The sequence below is a fragment of the Sturnus vulgaris genome, chromosome 16, assembly GCF_052056855.1.
Source record: "Sturnus vulgaris isolate bStuVul1 chromosome 16, bStuVul1.hap1, whole genome shotgun sequence".
Classification (NCBI taxonomy): domain Eukaryota; kingdom Metazoa; phylum Chordata; class Aves; order Passeriformes; family Sturnidae; genus Sturnus; species Sturnus vulgaris.
In genome coordinates, this window is record NC_142258.1 from 6,424,310 (window position 1) to 6,442,232 (window position 17,923).

Below are 17,923 nucleotides of genomic sequence, written 5' to 3' on the forward strand. Positions count from 1 at the left end.
AGATTAAGACAGGATTGATATTACAGCCAGCACTGGATACAGAGTTTTGAGCCTCTAGTCATGAGCTACATTTAATTTGTTTTCTGTGTTTCAGTTACTGGAACCCTCTGTATTTCAGGCACTCATTATTTCATATACTGAGACATTGGCAAGGCTGGCAGACCAACTCCCTGGCTGTTTTGTACCTAGAATTAAGTCATTGAGTTTACATCACAAAGAGTAAATGTGTTTTAAACAGTTTAATTCCTTCCCTCACTCTCTTAAGCAGCAGACAGCATGAGAAGCACCCACTGCAGCTCCTTCAATTGTTTGTGAAGACTGGAAAGGGAAAAAACATAAATCCACTAATTAACAGAGAAACAGCAATATGTGGAATCTGGCCTCCACTGCAGCCAATGGGATTTCTGCCAGCCCAGTGCACCCACTGAGTTCAACAATAGTTGTTGGAAAAAATGTTAATGGCTCCATTAGGAGTTTGGAGTGAGAAAACAAAGTCACTTGGCAGTTGGTTATAGTGGAACAGGATGATACATCAGTGAAACAGAGGACATTTACCTGGCATAGGATGTTTTGGAAAAATAACTCTGCCATCAATGTGAAGGTACAGTAAAGGTTAGTTTACCTTCACAGTCTTACTGTTTCAGAAAACATTTGGCAGGAAAAATCAGTTTAACTGTGGGAGTAAAGCCTTTAGATAAGCATTTCTTCTTTGTGCTTTTAGCTTTATACAAAGGGCAGAAGGCAAAAAAACCCTCCAGATAAAGTCAGGGATCATCCTCAAGGGAAGCACCGTTCCACAAGCACATATCAAGGTGTGAGCAAACTTCCCTTTCTCCAATGTTCAGCCTCGGTCCCTAAAACTCCAAACTACCAACCCTCATCCTTTTTCTCTTTGTAGGGTTTTCCTGCTCAGAAAGGCTTTTGTAGTTGTACTGGATCTTATGGCAGTTCAATACCTCTTACCAAATCCACAGATCCACCTACAGCAACAGAAACACCTCCCTGGCAACTCAGGTGCCTTCTCAGAGCTTTTCACAAGTGCCTGCAAATGTCTGCGTGGTTCTTTCTGGTTCTCAGTCCCTCCTTGCACAGCATTAATTTACAGCCTTCACCTTAGTTTGGTCCTGATATGTTTTCCTGAATAAAATAATCTGTCCAGCCACACCACAGGATACAAATAGGAAGACCAAGTGGTTGGATTAGACAGTATTGCACACCCACAGACTTTGTCATTCATAACATCTTCATAAGGCAATACAATAGTAATGAAAAGAACTATGATTAATAATTTATTTTTTAATGTTTACTGTTAGATATATTCGTGTTTCTGCAAAAACACCTGTTTTCTTCTAATATTTTGCTTCTGACAAGCTCCTTCATAAATATTTCTACTTTGTAGTATAAAATATTTAAGCTCTTAATTAAACTGTCATTGAAGTTTTATGGCAATAAATGCATTGAAATAAATGACAGCATTTAACAAAATGTGCACATTTTTAGAGAAATGATCACTGCCAATGTTCACAGCGGAACATGAAGGATGGCAGTGCCTTCATGCTGCTCACAAGAAAGACTTTTTAATCACTGAGCTCTGAAGATTATTAGTTAAAAGCTGCTGATGGAAAAAGTGAAAGAGGGGAGAGTGGAGGGGGAAAGGGATTGACTGACATTCTGCACTGTGAATGTCCAAGCAGCTCTGAGCAGAAAAATGCTGCCCTGTATTACTCTGAAGACCCTTCCCCTCTGACCTTGGATTTTTTCAAAATCAGAGCCTTGGTTCTTTGCATAGTTATGTCTAATCTATTTTAGAATTTGAAATTATATTTTTATGATCTACAAGGACTCTGGGGAAGTTAAATGTGATGGGGAATATTATTCCACTACTGAAGTTCTTGTCTATACATAAAGAAATTTCTTCACATAAAGAAAAGACCCAAGCTTTTTTTAAAAAAAAAGTTCTTTAAAAAAGACAATATTTTCATAGCATATCATTTATATACAGAAATTACTGAGCTGGAAAGTTTCTTTGAGGGGGACCAGCTGTCAGATATAGGTGCATGTTAGAAGAAACAAGGTAACCTTCTCACAGCAATTCAAAGACAACTCCTAGGAGCAGAAGCACTAACCTTTGTGTGAATTAAAAATGAGATTTCACTTTCATTTAAAGATGTTCTATTTTTGAAACATACATGAGAGCTCTATAGAGTGAAATTGGTTATGAATAGCTAAACTTTATGGATGGATTAAGAAAAAAGCAGCTGCCATTTATACTTCTCAGGAAAACATACAGAGGGACAATATATGGTCCTGTTTCTCTAGGAATTCTTACTTCTGCTCTTCCAGCAGCAAGAGACTGCTGCAATATTGTGCAAACATCAGGGAGAGGGACTGGAGCTGCACTGCAGATGGGGAGGTGCTGGAAGTTTACACTCTGAAAATTTTCGAGCCATTATAACCAAAAAGAGAAAGAACTGCTTCCTGCCCCTCAGCACTGCTGGGACCATCCATCATAAAGCAGATTAGAAACCTTTAACCTTATGTTCCAGCCAGTCTAAATACTTCCTCAGGCCATTTTACGTTGCTCTGTTTTATTCAATGGCAAGGTAATTAACAGCAAGGACAGGTACACACATGATCCTTTTTCTAATTCACACACTGCCCTGGAGACTGATGCCATAAACACCTCCTGTAAAGAATTAAGTGCCTTTGACTCCTCTGGTGCTATGGAGCGTTCAGGCTGTGTGAGTGATGGCAGGCACTCCCCAGCCCCTGTGTCCCAAGGGCAGGGCTGTGATGGGAGAGCTGCTAAAGCTATTCCCAATCTCCATTGTACACCTGCTAAATTGCAGCTATTTTCATTGCTCTGCCTTTGCTTGGGGGAGAGGAAAGACAGTGCTTTGAATCCAGAAGTACAAACATGAAAGCAAATCAAGTCTCTGTTACAGTTACATCAAGCCTGAGCCATTCAGAGCAGCGCCTGGACTGTGGGTAGAGACCTCATGAAGTGGAGCTGCCAGAGGCACTTTGTGTTCACTTGAGATAAATCTCACCGAAACATCCTGAAACATTGCAATTGGCCAGTGCTGCACAGTGCACTCCAGGATTGTTCTGCCAGCTGTGAGAGGGCAGAGAGGTGTTCTTGAAGGTGTAGCTGCTCTGTGTGACAGCACAGTCCAGACTGAAGGAAAATATAGGGAAATTGGTACTGAATTGTATCTAATAAATTTGGTCATAAATCAACCATTTCTTTCCAAACAGACATTGAGGTTAAAGAACAAACCTTCAGCTGCATAAGCTTAGCCTGCTCTCTTCCCAGAGTGGCAGAGGAAACACTCACTCTATTCTGGAATGTGGTCTTTTACAGCTTCTCTCTCCCATACAGTAACTTCCATGCTTTAAATGCAGTGCCGAAAAATATGTGCAAGCCAGTGCCACAAGGTTATACAATCTATCCTTGTCAGCCTGAAAGTCAGGTCGTGTTGTCAGCACACTCTTGAAGGAACAAGGTTGTCTTAGGAGACCAGAATTGAACATGTTCCAGCAGCAGGACTAATTAAGGCTGATGCTAATCTAGGCAGAATCCCCACAGATACTAAAGGTTTATTTACTCTTCATTTCTTAAAAGTTTCACTGAAAATCAAGATCCAAATAATTGTTTGGGAGTCCGTGAAGTCACAATGACATAGGGAAAGAATTCAGCCCACACTGAATTAGGAGTTAGCATTTCTGGTTAACATTCAAGGAATAATCCTCCTCATCTGACCTTCACTCACTCCCACTGGTTTGTTCCAACACACACAGCTCCACTTTTCTTTGTTAGGAAGAAGAAGCAAACAAAGAAGAAGAAAGTTGAAAAGGCAACCCTCTCCAATTCTACTTTTTATGTAAAAATCTCTCTCACCAGCTAGTTCCCACCTGCTGCTTTGGATGGTTCCAGCTTGGTACACTAATGTCCATCCTGGAAACACAAGATATTTAGATCCCTTTAGGATTTAAGGGGAGCTCAGCTGGGGCAGGGTAAAGGTTGAAGTAATCTTCCAAAGCCCTTTTTAAAGATTAGATATTCGCCTTCTATTCCTGTTCTGCAGATAACCACAGCACAGAGACAGAAAAACCAGCACATGCTTGGCTGAACTTCTCATTAATAAGGGCAGTGTTATCTGGATGATCTTGGTCCCTTTCTCTCTCATGCTGAGAGGGAAGGACACCACAACAGACATAAAGAGATAAAATACTCCAACACTTCATAAAGCATAATAGCTTTATTTTTTAATCAGTGACTGTCACTGAGCTATAAATCTGTAAAGTTTGTACACAAGCCTGGCAGGAGCTTTGCTGTTCAGACACAGGCTGCAGGCAGAAGCATTTCCCAGCCCCACCACAAGCTGCCCATGTGATGGGTGAAACATTTAATGAGCATCTTTCAACTCCTCAAGGTTCAAACAAAGCTTCTCACCCCTTTAGTATCTCAGAGATTTCAAATTCCAGGACAAGGATATCTTTCTTTGTGTCTGTACAGCAACAACCATGATGGGATTCTGATCATGGTCTGAGTGCTGCCTTTATAAACACAATGACACGGCACAACTAGGACAGAGACAGCCAGGGTTTGGTGGCTCAATATTTAATGTCCACTGCAGGACTAGATGTTTAGAAATCTAAACCAACAACTAGATTTTCTAAGGTGAGAAACAGCAAACAACCTCCCTGGCTTTTTAATATTCAATGGGGTACATCACATCTGAAGACAGCCAGCAGTAGGACAGAAATTGCAGCCTGGCCAGGAGGAAGGAGCATTGCTGCATCTGGAGACTACTTACTTCTAGTCCTGCATGACAGCAAGTGACTCACTCAGTTGAAAACATTTAACTCCCACACATTTTATTAATTTAACATTCCCACATACATTATGATTTTTTCCCTGCTTCACTTATCTGTGAAAATTACCAACACAAAAACTGGAGACAAAATCAAGTTAAGGAGTGTGAGGGACTCAGTTATTCTAAGAACAGGGATCCAACAGCTGCCCATTAAAAAAAAAAAAAATAGGTTGGTAGCCATTAAAATTGCCATCAAAATGCATTGTCTAAGAGGAAAAAACAACATAAAATGGAAGCCATGGAAGGTTGTCCTCCACTAGTTTTTATGAAACAGAATGAACAGACCATGCTGTCTTAAGTGAGGCATTGTCTGGCACTGTTTTGCATGGGTTATAATTGTGATTTTGAAATAATGTACTAGATACTGCAAATACTTAATCATTCCAGTGGATAGGAAATATTTTTCACTGTTTCCTGTAATTTTACTTAGTGCTTCCCCCAGCTAGGTAGCAGAGTATGTGTAGGAGTTAACAGTTCCCAAAAAGAAATATTTGCTTTTAATTAAATCCTTCCTCTGCACTTTGTTCAGGACCAGGCAGGATGAGGCCCTCAAAAATGTCTGTGCAGGCCATGCAGTGAGGGAGGAGGATTTATACTGCACAGCAGAGGGGATAAATCAAGTTCATGAAACATGTTATTTCCCACTGTGATGTTACACATACTGCTTTTGAGAAGCAGCAGGAGCTTTCCTTTCCCCATAGAGCTGCTTTCAATATGCAAGAAAATGGTTTAAAAGCCTGAGAAAGCACTAAAAATCTTTTAAGAAACTGATACTGTAAAAGTTTTTTAAGAGGAAACTGGAAGAGGAGTGTCTGGCAATAAAAATATTTCCTATTTATGTATGAGAACTTCAGCTGCCAAAATTATCCTTTGCTAGACTTGCCACTAAGAAATACTATTCCCAGTGTAACCTGGGGTGCTCCAAAGTAGATATAGCTCATCTTTGCTATAGATTTTCCTTCTAGGGAACCTGTTTCCTGAAATAAAAATTAGTGATGGCTTAGCGATAGTGGGTGCTGCTCACAGTGAGCACATTGCCAGACCAATGCCATCCAAGCCATGCTCCCCTTCCAGCAGAGGTGGCAGAACCTCCTGCTCACCTTCCCAGGAGATCACCTTTCTGGTTTTGCAGATGAAGCAAATATTTCTGCTTATTTAGTTTCCACTAGCTGAGCTTGCAGGGAAAAACATCTTGTTCTGAAGATGTTTTGTGCTGTGAAGTTTCTAGAAAACAGCTGAACCTTCTCAGCTGTGATTTCCCCGTTGCACTCAGAGCATCCCTTGTGCAGAGATTTCCTGACAGAGCCTGGACAGCAGGCAGCCCCTTTGCTGGTGGCTGTATTCTACTGATTCTGTCACATTTGCCAGCCCTGCCACAGCAGGAGACTCAGAACACCAGAGCAGACAGGCAGGAGCCTCCTGCACACCGTGCTGGACCAGGAGTGCTGCCAGGGAAGATCTCTGAGCCACCAGTCCAGATGGGAGATTCCCTTGAAATGACAAGACCTCTCAAGAGCCTGATGAGCTTCTCGACGAGATTTGTTATATCTCTGCAATCATCTGCTCTTTTCATCTCAATATGATTTGTTTAAATAAACAACCAGCATGGCTTCAAGTGCCATTTCACCCAATACATGTGCCTCTAGACAGATGAAGAGGCAGGAAAGAGAATAATAGAAAACTGATGAGGAGAGAAGAAAATAATAAAGAAGACCGAAAGAAGGAATGAGCACCCTTAGGGTTCAAGTCAGCATCCAGCTGAGAGGTCTGTGGGTACAGAAAAGATTATTTACATTGAACTATGAATTTTGAAAGTAATATTATATAAGCCTTCCAGCTTTAACAATTAAAGAGAAAAGTAATTATAAGAATTACCCAAATGTTAAATGATTCGAAAATAACTGAAATATTTCTGCCTCCCTAGTGGAATGTTTTGCAAGACCAAAACAAGTTTCTAAAAGATGGGGGGGAGGGAAAGTGTGGGGGGGTTATGATTCATTTTAAAATGCAAATATTTTAATAGGTTTCTTTTAATATATATGTTAATGAGCTTCTAGATGAGACACAAACCACAGGCCAAGTAAGCAGATGTCTTGTCAACAAGGTCTAGAATTTAGAATCATTAGGGCTCTTTTAAGAAACATACTTACTCCGACATAAAGCTGAAGCATATTATAATATTTCAAATTCACACTGCTCTGTGTGACATTTTTTCCTCATTAAAATGAAGAATGACACAGCCAGAGAGAAGCCCATCTTTCCTGCTTTGTATTTGTAGTTCAAACGATGTCTCTAGCAAATTGTCCCAGAGAGACAAAATATTAAGCACCTTGAGTGCTGTTCTGCATGCAATTAATTTCATAGCCTTCGGAAGTTTTTAATGTGTTGTGGTGACCAGTGAAATAATAATTAGTTGCTGCTCATTGTTCCCATCCTGTTCACTCTCTCTTTTCTGCAGCCTGTCAAATCCTGTTTAACTCTGCTTGTTTTTCTAGGTGTCAGTTCTTTTACATTGTGCAGCTTTCATGATGAAATTCCTGATCTTCACCCTTCAACTTTGAAAAGCAAAGAACCAGATAGACCTGAGGAAAGGAAACTCAGTGAAGGGTAACGAGCACAGTGGCTCTGAATCCACAGCAAGTAAACTACAAATATGATCATTTAGTAAATACCATAAACCTTGGGTCTGGTTCCTGAGTTAATTGCCTGTTGGATTGAGTCAATTTACTGAAACCAATAGAAGTTTTCCTACTGCCCTAAGAGAATTTCTATGAAACCTTAAATTAATGCTCTTTTAAACCAAATTCTTTTGGAGCACACACACATACATCCAAAGGCAACTTCCATCCTTTGACTCTTAAAAGGTAGCGAAATTTATATCAAAAAAGCAGCACTCATATAGAATAACCCTTAAAGCCTTAAAAAAATGTTTTCCCTCATGCAACTCAGCCAAAACCATTTTGAAATAATTTTTGTTTTCCCCCAGGCTGGTTTTTTTTGATGAATAAATGATAAAATATGACTGAAAGGAACAGACATATCCATAAACCAGGCATGTTGGTTTCAATACAACTGAAATGTCTTTGAATTCTCAAAAAACTTATTACAGACAATAGCCTGTCTGGACTTCAAGTGCAATACAGAGAGATAAAAATTAAAATGAAGGAGGTCAGAAGAGAGAGAAAAAAAATAACCCTGTCGGTTTGCAAAACTTATATAACAGAAAATTTTTACAGGCACTTAATAGCTTCCTAAATTCCAGTTGAAAATAACCATTTTATCAGATTTCTGAAGTACTGTCTTTTCAAATTTTTCTTTTCTGTGTATGAGTTCTGTCCTTGGTGAGTGAAAATTGTTTCCTGCTGGCAAACACCCTTACATTTCAAGGTTAAAGTAACTGATTTCAGAACTGTATTAATCTTATTCTTCAACACAGTACTGAGGTTCAACGGAAGAAAAGGCCTGCTATAAACTTTCCATAATAAAATTAATTTTCCCAAGTCAACATTGTCTGTAGGATGACTTGGTTTATCATCAATGAAACTTTCAGGGAGTTAAATGCTTTTCATGTATTTGTGCTAATATTGGTTTTATTTATTTAAACCTACAAATGCTTACACTCCTGGGAAATCAAATTATTTTATCACAAGGCCAGAATAGGGAGCAATGCACCTAAGAAAACCAGGCTGGTCCAGCTGAGCTCGGTTTTGTTCTTGTAGGTTTGTTTCAGTTGTAATTCAGTGAATAAAATATCCTGGGCCACATTGATTCATGCACAAACAATTAATGACCTCTCCAATAATGAACAATCCACCCCCAATCTTAGCAGTGCCCTCCACAACCATCTGAGCTCGAGGAGAGCCAGGAGCCCACAGCCAGAACCAAAGCTGCAGCAAAGTCCAAGAGCAGACAGTGTGGGATGGAATTGTCTCGGGCCATGTAAAGGTCAGCCCACGTTATTTAACTTACATCCATCACCAACATGGCACCACTTCACTCTCTGCATGAACCTCACTGAACAGTTTTGCCTCTGGAAAGCTTTAATGACCTTTTGAGAAACGTGGCTTTGCTTTAAGGTTTATTCCCAGCATATGGAAACTGGGGAACACGTAAATATTGGACATGTGCCATGTGGATGGATAAGAGGTTGCTAAACTGGGAACACGTGTGTGTACCTCAGAGCATTGAGCATAAGGACACAACCAACAGTTCCAGGGGGTTTCACATCAGCAGTCTATCTGATACCAAAAAAAAAAAATATTCTACTTAAAAATTACCCTCTGTCATTTTTAAAAGTAGAGGTATTTGGGCCAGCCCCTGATTTATGTTGATTTCTTCTGGGAAAGCTAAAGAAGTGTGGAAAGTTATTTCTCCAATTCTTTCCCCTATGTAAAAGTGAAACAAAACAAAACTGAAAACAAAAACAAGCCCACTGTGCGAATTTGGGCTATTTACCAAGAAGATGAGAATAACACACACTAAAGATACACAAACAAGTGTTTCCTGGGTGGCACTGCAATTACACGAGACAGACCTGGCTTTCAGAGGGGTTTGATGCAGTTGTTTTGTATTCCAGCTGAGTGCCATCCAAAACACAACTAAGCTGAGAGAGGTAGAAAAACGAAAACATCTCGTTTGTCCCAAATGAATTCAACTTCGTTAGTTTTGGCAGCTTTTCAAAGATCAGAAAAAAAAATATTTGTTTGATCTTTCCCTTCTTTCTGCTTAAGGTCAATGATTGAAACAGGATCAGCTCAGTGAGTACACCTCCAGCTCACAGTCTGTTGAATAAACATACTAAGTACCATTTTGACAGCTGTGGAACAAAAATAAAAAACACCACGATTTTTTAGAACAGCTTTACAGAATGAGGAAGATTGCTGCTTTCTGAGGTAGTTGAAAGCCCGGGCCATGAGGCAGAACAATTCTGTTCTAATCTTCTCCCTGCAATAGATCTACTTGTTGTCACCCAGCAAGTCATTCCCACTAAAAACTTCAGAGAAATATGTCACAGTCTTGACACACAAACCAAGTTCAGTTCTCACAAAGTCAAACCATCTGCACAACACCTTAGGATCTGTAACTTTCCCTGGTGGCAGAAATGAATGGAAATAATAAAAAGAGGCTTTTAATGAAATAAACAGCCAGTCTTGTCTCAAAAGTTGCATCTGACATGCCTTGTCCTGCCATTAACGGGGTAATTTTCAAAGTCTGGACGGATACATCAGTCCTTGAGGTGGATCATGTTTTGAATTCCTATCTGCATCACTGCTGTAAAACCCTAAATCCTAAAGAAGAAGTATGTTCAGATAATGTTTGGATTAATAAGAAAATTCACCTGTTTCAAACTCTATTTGAGTAATTCTCTAGAAATTCTTAAGCAAACAGAACTATGGACTGGGAAAAACATCCCATTATCAACTTGAGAGATTTAAGGGGTAGATCAAATCCTCTAAGAGTATTTTAAAACAAAAACAACTTTCCCTCTGCTCTTGTAATGGACTAGTTCAATTTAGAAAATCGTTTGCTCAAAAAAAAAGTAATAATCTAATAATCTCAAAAGAAAGATAATCACTCTTTTATGGAAAAAAAATCAGAACTAAGTAGTAGGAATATTGCAAGGGGAAATATTGTCCAAGAGGACCTTAGAGGAGTAAAGGTTCACTGGATTCCTTACAGAGTTTTTAATGTTTCTGTGGGGGGAAAAAAAAATTATTTCTTGTTCAAATACTGGACAATAATGTGGAACTCATTCAGCCTTATTAGGGTTTCAAATATTCATCCCAGACCATCATCATGCTCTGATAGAGAACCTGTGTCTGATTAATAAAACAGGGTTTGTTGTCTGATAGAATTAAAAGCACTGAGTTTTCACCTCCAGTCACAGAGTACAGAGGGAAATGGTGAGTCTGAGGCGCAAAGGTATTTTTAAGTCATCTTTATGTCTTCTCATTTGCACACTGTCTGAAAACCAAATATTTTCCCCTAGGGTAAGGTTGGAATAGTTGTAAATACACCTTAAAACCATGTTGGTTCAATCCATTGGAAGGGTACAAATGGAAACCTAACTCAGACATCTGCCAAGTGTTGAAAGCCATGCACTGCTCCCTGTCCCTCCATCTATCCACTGCACATTACTGTGAGGATCAAACAAAAACCCTAAAGATTATGGGATCTTGGCAATCCCTTACCAACCATCATCCACAGTGACACTCTACCATAAACACTCTTACACACCAGCACTTTTCTGGATTAAATCAGTTGTGTTTCACCAGGTACAAAACAAAAGAGAATCAAGTTCACTGTCAAAGAGTTTCAAAAAATATGGGACCATTAATCTTATAGCAAGGGACGGGTACACATCCAGTGTGTGTGTATAAATAGACATATTGCCATTGCCATATTGCAGCTTGGAACAAAAGTCTCTCATTTGCAGCCTGGGAAAATTCTCAAGTCTCCCAGACTGCAGTATGGACGTTCATCCCCCAAAAATATAATCTTATCTCATGTGCTATGAAGAGAGAAGTTTGGAATAACTTGTACAGATATGAATTCATAATTAAATATAAAAGGAGAAAATACAATAACAAGTTTTAAGACAGCAGTACTGAGTGCTTAGGTTGCTGATGGCTACATGAACACCAGCTTTAACCTGCTCAAGCTTGTGCTTGGGCATTCTCCTGGATTTTGCTACAGTCTCAGAGTGTGCTTTGAATTTGAATAGACCAACCATAAAACTGCTCAATGTGATTTATTTAATCAGATTTCTCTGTTACTGATACAAAATCTGATGCCTGCTTTTTATCTGAACTGAAGGGCAAAGAGAGATTATTAAAAAGAGTGAGGAGGTAAATTCTAGGTGGATGTAGAGAGAAATGTCATTTCTTCACTCCTGTTTTTGCCAAGTAAACTTTGGGCAGTTTTATGACTGGAAAGATCCAATTCAAGTCTGTTTTGCTCTTCGTTAAATAACAGAAGAGAAAAAAACTCCTCCTTCCTACAAGAAACCTGAAACAACAGAAAAGAACCCAAGAGAAAAGAACCCACCTGATACACTGCACATACAATAGAGAGAAGTGGCACAAATTCCAGAAAACTTGGGGAGAGAATGGCATACTTTGCATTTCTTTGTACAATGACAAACCCAAGAGAAATGTCTTGCTATAAAAAATATTTTTTAGAATTATAAACAACACTCTAACAAAAAAGAAAAAGTTGAAAACATTTAATTATGAGTTTTGCAATAACCAGGCAAACCAAACAATTGGAATAACTTGTATTACTAACAGCTCCTCTGGATTAGTGCAAACTTATTTTAAAAATCTCTAGTTATTAGTCTAATCCTGTTCCAATTTAAATGAACTGAAAAATTCTAATCAATTCTTTTAAAATCAGAAGCCAGATAAAACACAAATAAAAATAACATAAAAATTATTACTGATGAGCTTAGTGTTTGGTGGGCAAGACCTGCTGTGCCGATTTGCCATGTTTTCATTTTAAAAATTAGTTTGTTTTAGATCTCAGGCTTTGGAGTAAAAACCTGGTTTTCCAATTCAATTTTATCTATCACAATAAGTTTGGTTCATCCCCACACATTATTTGCACATGATTTACTTGAGGACAGTACATATAATAACTTTCAAGCATTTTGAGAATTTCAAGTAGGTATCCTAGAAGCAGACCACACACAGAACCTCATATTCCTAGTTATTACAGAGTCACTGGAACTTCTGAAAAAATCTCCCCCAGAAGGACAAAATGAGATAGAAGTTCTTTTGATTACAATAGACATTTTAGTAAATAAAGAAAAATAGGACAAATCATTTTTAAAAATCCAAATGTTAGAGACATCCAAAATAAAAGAGTAAGGTCTTCAGAACCTTAATAATCCTGAAACTCCTAAAGATCTAATAATAAAAAGAAAGTCTGTTATAGCAAAAAGTGTTATCGTATCAATAACAGTTAATGAGCAACTTCAGCAGCAACCTACAGCAAAAATAAATCATCTGTTCCTTCCAGAGAGCTGGGGTTCAAGGCTATCTGAGAAGCAGCACAGGATTGTAGGAAAGCCAAGTAAATTGATAACAAAAGCTTGCCCAGCAGCTTAGCAATGGAATATTTGAGATAATCAGGATGGGCATCAGCCACAACAGCACCCTGCTCACACTGGAGCAGCTCCTAACAAACATCACGAGAACATCTAACCCTGGTGAACAAAATAACACCAATAGCAACTCCAAAATCAACATACCAAAATATACCTGGCACTTAGCCTCAAGAAACGAACAGGATCTGGACTAATTAGGGTTTATGATTGATTTGGATTCAACTTGGTCAAAAATGGAGTCAGACTATTCACTTCCAGCTGAAATTTACTTTCAGCTTATTTTGTTTTAATTCACTTATTGAAACTCAAGTGTGGAAATATCTCTACAGGGACAGTGTTTCCTTACACAGGACTGGGAGGCACTCCTTAGATCACAAGACAAATTTTAGATAATTGGTGGCAATTAGGCCTTTGGAAAAAAAATTCTAGAATGAATTCCCTAACACAGCTCAAGTCTGGAATGTGTTCATAGACAACAGTGCTTATGGAGTTTTGCTCCCACCAAGAGACCAAGGTGATGCTGAAGGAGGCAGTGAAATCATTCAGCTGAGTCAGTGTCAAACTCTTTTTGTTGTTGTAGTTTTTCTTTTATCTGTTTATTTGTTAAACCAGCAGGTTTCAGCAACATTCCAAAATGACTAATCCAGCAAATCTGATGTTAAAATGCTCCTGCAGGTAGAAAATGAAGAGGTCGTCCCTGCAACCTACAAGGAATTGTGGTTTTTGCTCTTCAAGAATTTTGACCAAAGAAAATCAGTCAGCCACTGAAAACATCCAAGGACGTGATATCTTTCATTTTGTTTGGGTTCTGTTTGCTTTCAGACAGTTCTCCGTTCAAACATTCAGCTCATATTAATTTAAATTATCTGAAGCACTGACTGTAGATTTGAGAAAACAGTGTCACAGCCTCAACAGAGCTATGTTATGTTTGATACATAGCAAAACAGGAACATTTATACAGTTCTGCAAAAGTGAGAGTTAGAATGCAGGAAGCATCAGTTCCATTTTCAAATTAGTGCCTCTAGCATGTAGCAAAGGTAGCTGAAACCTTTGGGAATATCTGGTAGTGCTTCCATAAATTGTTCCTGCACTTTCTAAACTATTATATAGCCATTTTCTCATTTTCTCCTGTATTAAGTGCACTGTAGGATTTATTTCCATTATTGATTCATTGTAAAAGAGTTCTGTGCTAATTACTACTACATTATGAATAAAACTTTTTATGCATTGTGATGAGTATCCCTTTCTTCCATCCCAAAGTTGTCTCCTTTTTGAGCACAGGGAAGTCCAACCCTGCCTACAAGGAACTCCATGGGTTCCATTTAATTTCAAAACAGAGGGAAAAGAAATTTTCTGTGGATTAATAAAAAAGAGCCAGAGGGTTGTCTCAGGTCAGTTTAAAACAATGAAGTTGTGCTTTCTTGCTGTGCTTTCACACCTTACAGTGATGCCCAACAAAACCAGAGAGGATGTGGAAGTCACAGTGGAATATCTGTGATTTTAATTTTTATGAAGGACTAATTTGAACTCACAGAGGTTTGTCCTACTATTTTAATAAAATTGAGAGAAATAAACAGCAAGAAAAAATGCTCTCCAAAAGTGAATCTGTTTTCTGAACTTTGCTTTGTTCAGAAGAGAAAATTTTAAAAATCAGCCTAGAGATTGTTTAATTATTTTTGCCTGTTTTTAGGAAAATAGATGCTAACACAGTAACCAAGAAGAACACAAATTCCTAAGTACTTCTACTTTCAAAGTAAAAACACAAGTATTTATAAAACAGCAGCCTCAGTGAAAACCTTTAAATTATTTGGAGGATCTTAAAAGATTACATTCTGCAGCATAATAAAGTCAAATTAGTCAAAATATATGCAAATAATATTAATGTCCCCTTGAGATGGTTTAAATTTTGGCACTGATTACTCTATATTTGTATATCTTTATGACTTCTCATATACAATGTAATTTCACTGAGATGAAACTAGTTTTCTATCCAATTGATTTTTTTAATCATAGGAAGTTATTAGTATTTGTAATTTTTAATCTTTATCACTCACAGTCTTTAAATGATCATTTTAAAGTTGCTGATTAGATGAAGACTACAGAACTCATTATGATGTGTCAAGACTAATTGTTAAAAGATAGATAAAATAATTACTCTTATTCTTTGTGACTAAATATCACATTTGGAGTATGAAAAGAATCTTTACTCTTCAGTTCAACAGCTCTTAGAGCACAGGCTGGGAGATGAACCACATGTGATTTATATCCTTGGCAATGCTGCTGTTGCCTTACTGGATCTGCCCAAGATCACCTGGATCAAAACCTCCAGGATCAGCCACAGATTCTGTGGTTCACACTTTCTGGAAGGAGGATGATTGGCAAGGCAAGGAAGGAATTGTCAATATCAGTGCCCCAACCTTGTATTAGGTAAATGATCAGCACCACACAGACCAGAGATTCCCAGGAGCCAATGTGAGACCAACCACAGGGCCACACTGAGATTTCAATTTTTGTCTCTCTGTCATGGGAGAGGAACAAACACAGATGCCTGCAAGCTGCTTTTAACCTGCATTCCCAGGTTTTGGTTTCCTGAACAAAGCACCTGGCCATACTGGAATGAAGGATGGCACAGTTAAGGACAGATTCCAGTTTTGTGTCCCTTCTATGTCCTTGGCTTATTGCACAATAGTTGGAGATTGCAAGGAGCTTCTATTTTGCTGGATAAATGAAAGCTATTAACAAGGTCCTTGTAGTGGAACATTTAGGAAACATCATGGGCTCTTCATTAGTGTAAATGCCAATATAGAGCACAGCCATTAATGTGAAAAAGCCAAAAACTTTTAGTAAGAAAGATGGAGGGAAAGGAGAGAATCAATTCTTTTTCTGCTTCATTTAATTTAAACATCGTACATCTCTCATTTGTGAAGTGAATACTAACAGAAAAACCTCAGCATTAAGCTGTACACATAGATCAGTCCAGTAAATTGCATGCTCATTTACACTTTGTTTATAAGTTCTTTCCTGAAGTCACAGCTATAGGGATGTCTCTGAAAAAGCCATTTGGGACAAGTCCACAGTCAGTGTTTCCTATTTGTGAATCACACACAGTTTGTCCTTTTACCCACTGGAATGTAAATACAGAACAACACCAGCAACATGAACAGACAATCTTAGTCATAGTCTGCATGTCTGGGTTCAGCTTTCTCACAGTTGGCACAACTGCAGGATGCAGCACAAAATATTCAAGAGCTAAGCAGAACTTCTTAAGATTGATCAAATTCACTGTTGTGTCCCCTCAACGAATATTATGGATGGCAGAGAGCTTTTTGTCTCTTCTAAAGGTACCATTGCAGTGCCAAGCCTTGAGGGCAAAGCTACCAAGAGAACAGAGCTCCTGCACTGGGCTTTGACATCTTCCCAAGTGCCAAATATTCAAGGGTCCTACAGCTCATGTTGGCCCACTTGTGAGCAACACAAATATTCCTAATAAATACATGGTGCCTACCCACTGAACTTTGCCCTCTCATTTATCCATCTTCTCTTGGACAAAATTGCTTCTCAAATATTTAACCTCGTGTGTTTCTTTGGGTCAAATTGTACTCAGATCAGTGACATTCACATCTTCTATTATCGAATTCTCCTATTTGCAGACAGCTGGCAAAAGTTTACACAATTAAATGGTAGCTGAACAGTGCAGAATAACTTTATAGGACCCCATACAACAGAGAATGTCTCTCTCCATAGTAAATAACTCGACTGATTTCTTATGGCAAAGACAACACCTTAAGTGTGGTGAAGTAAAATATTTTTCTTAAAAAGTTGTCCTTTTTTCTTTATGTTTTATTTTAAATTGGGGGAAGTGGCATTTGTATTTATCCAGGCACCCAGTAGAAAATATGAAAATAAGTATGAAAATAAGTATGTAAATGAAGTACTTTTCCCTAAGAAAAACAATATCCATGTAAACCTTTCCTTATGTTCCCTTTCACTCTTGTTCTAGTGCAGAGTTTCAGCAAGTTTATTCCATGGTATGAATAAAGAACTAATGCCAAAATATTTATATGGCACATAAATCACAGACCCATTTCATCAGCTAACGATAATCATTATTTTTGGATTTCTTTGACAGCAAACTTGAAAACAACACTGTAGAGTTTAAGGAAAATAAATATTTTGCACTTTTTCTTTTGGCTCAATTTCATTTTTCAAATAAACAAACAAATGAAAAATTTATACTGAGTGCTCTCTCCTGAATCTCTGTCCACAGATTTTGGCTTTCCCAATTTGTTAAGGGCTAGATGAGTGCTTTTAATCAGGAAACAGTTTGAACATTGGGACCCACTGCAGAAAGAAAGTTTTACTGGGAAGCAGCTGTATTTTGAAGCAGTTAGGAAAACTGCATTCATGTTTGGGATACACAAAGCTCCAGTAAATATTGGTCTATAAAAATCAGAATCTGTTGTTGTTGTTTTTATTGTTGCTGTTAGCTTGGTTTGAATTGGGACTTTATCTCTCATATTGGTTGCCTTAAAAGAGACTTCTGAAGATGAGCAAATATTCTGAGACCATCCCCCATGCATTGAAAGAAACCTCCCAGAATGAGAATCTTGTCTCTAGGAAGCATTTAAAGAGTTATTATCAAAGTTGCAGGTCCTAGCCCTAAGAAAAAGGAAACAAAACAGTGAGAAATATAGATAAAGAAGATTTTTCTTAATCTTGAGATTTCCCTCACCAAGCCATATGCTGCAGTTTCTCAAAGAGTATTGTTGCAGCACAGGGAGAACAATGAGTATTAGTTGAATAATCAGGATAGATTATCAAAATATATAAAATCAAAGTCTGTGCCCTACAGCAAGTCATAAAGAAAAGCAGCCATCTGGAGCTCAAGAAATGTTTCTAGCTTTGTCAGTAAGAGTTTGTTATAAACAGACAATAT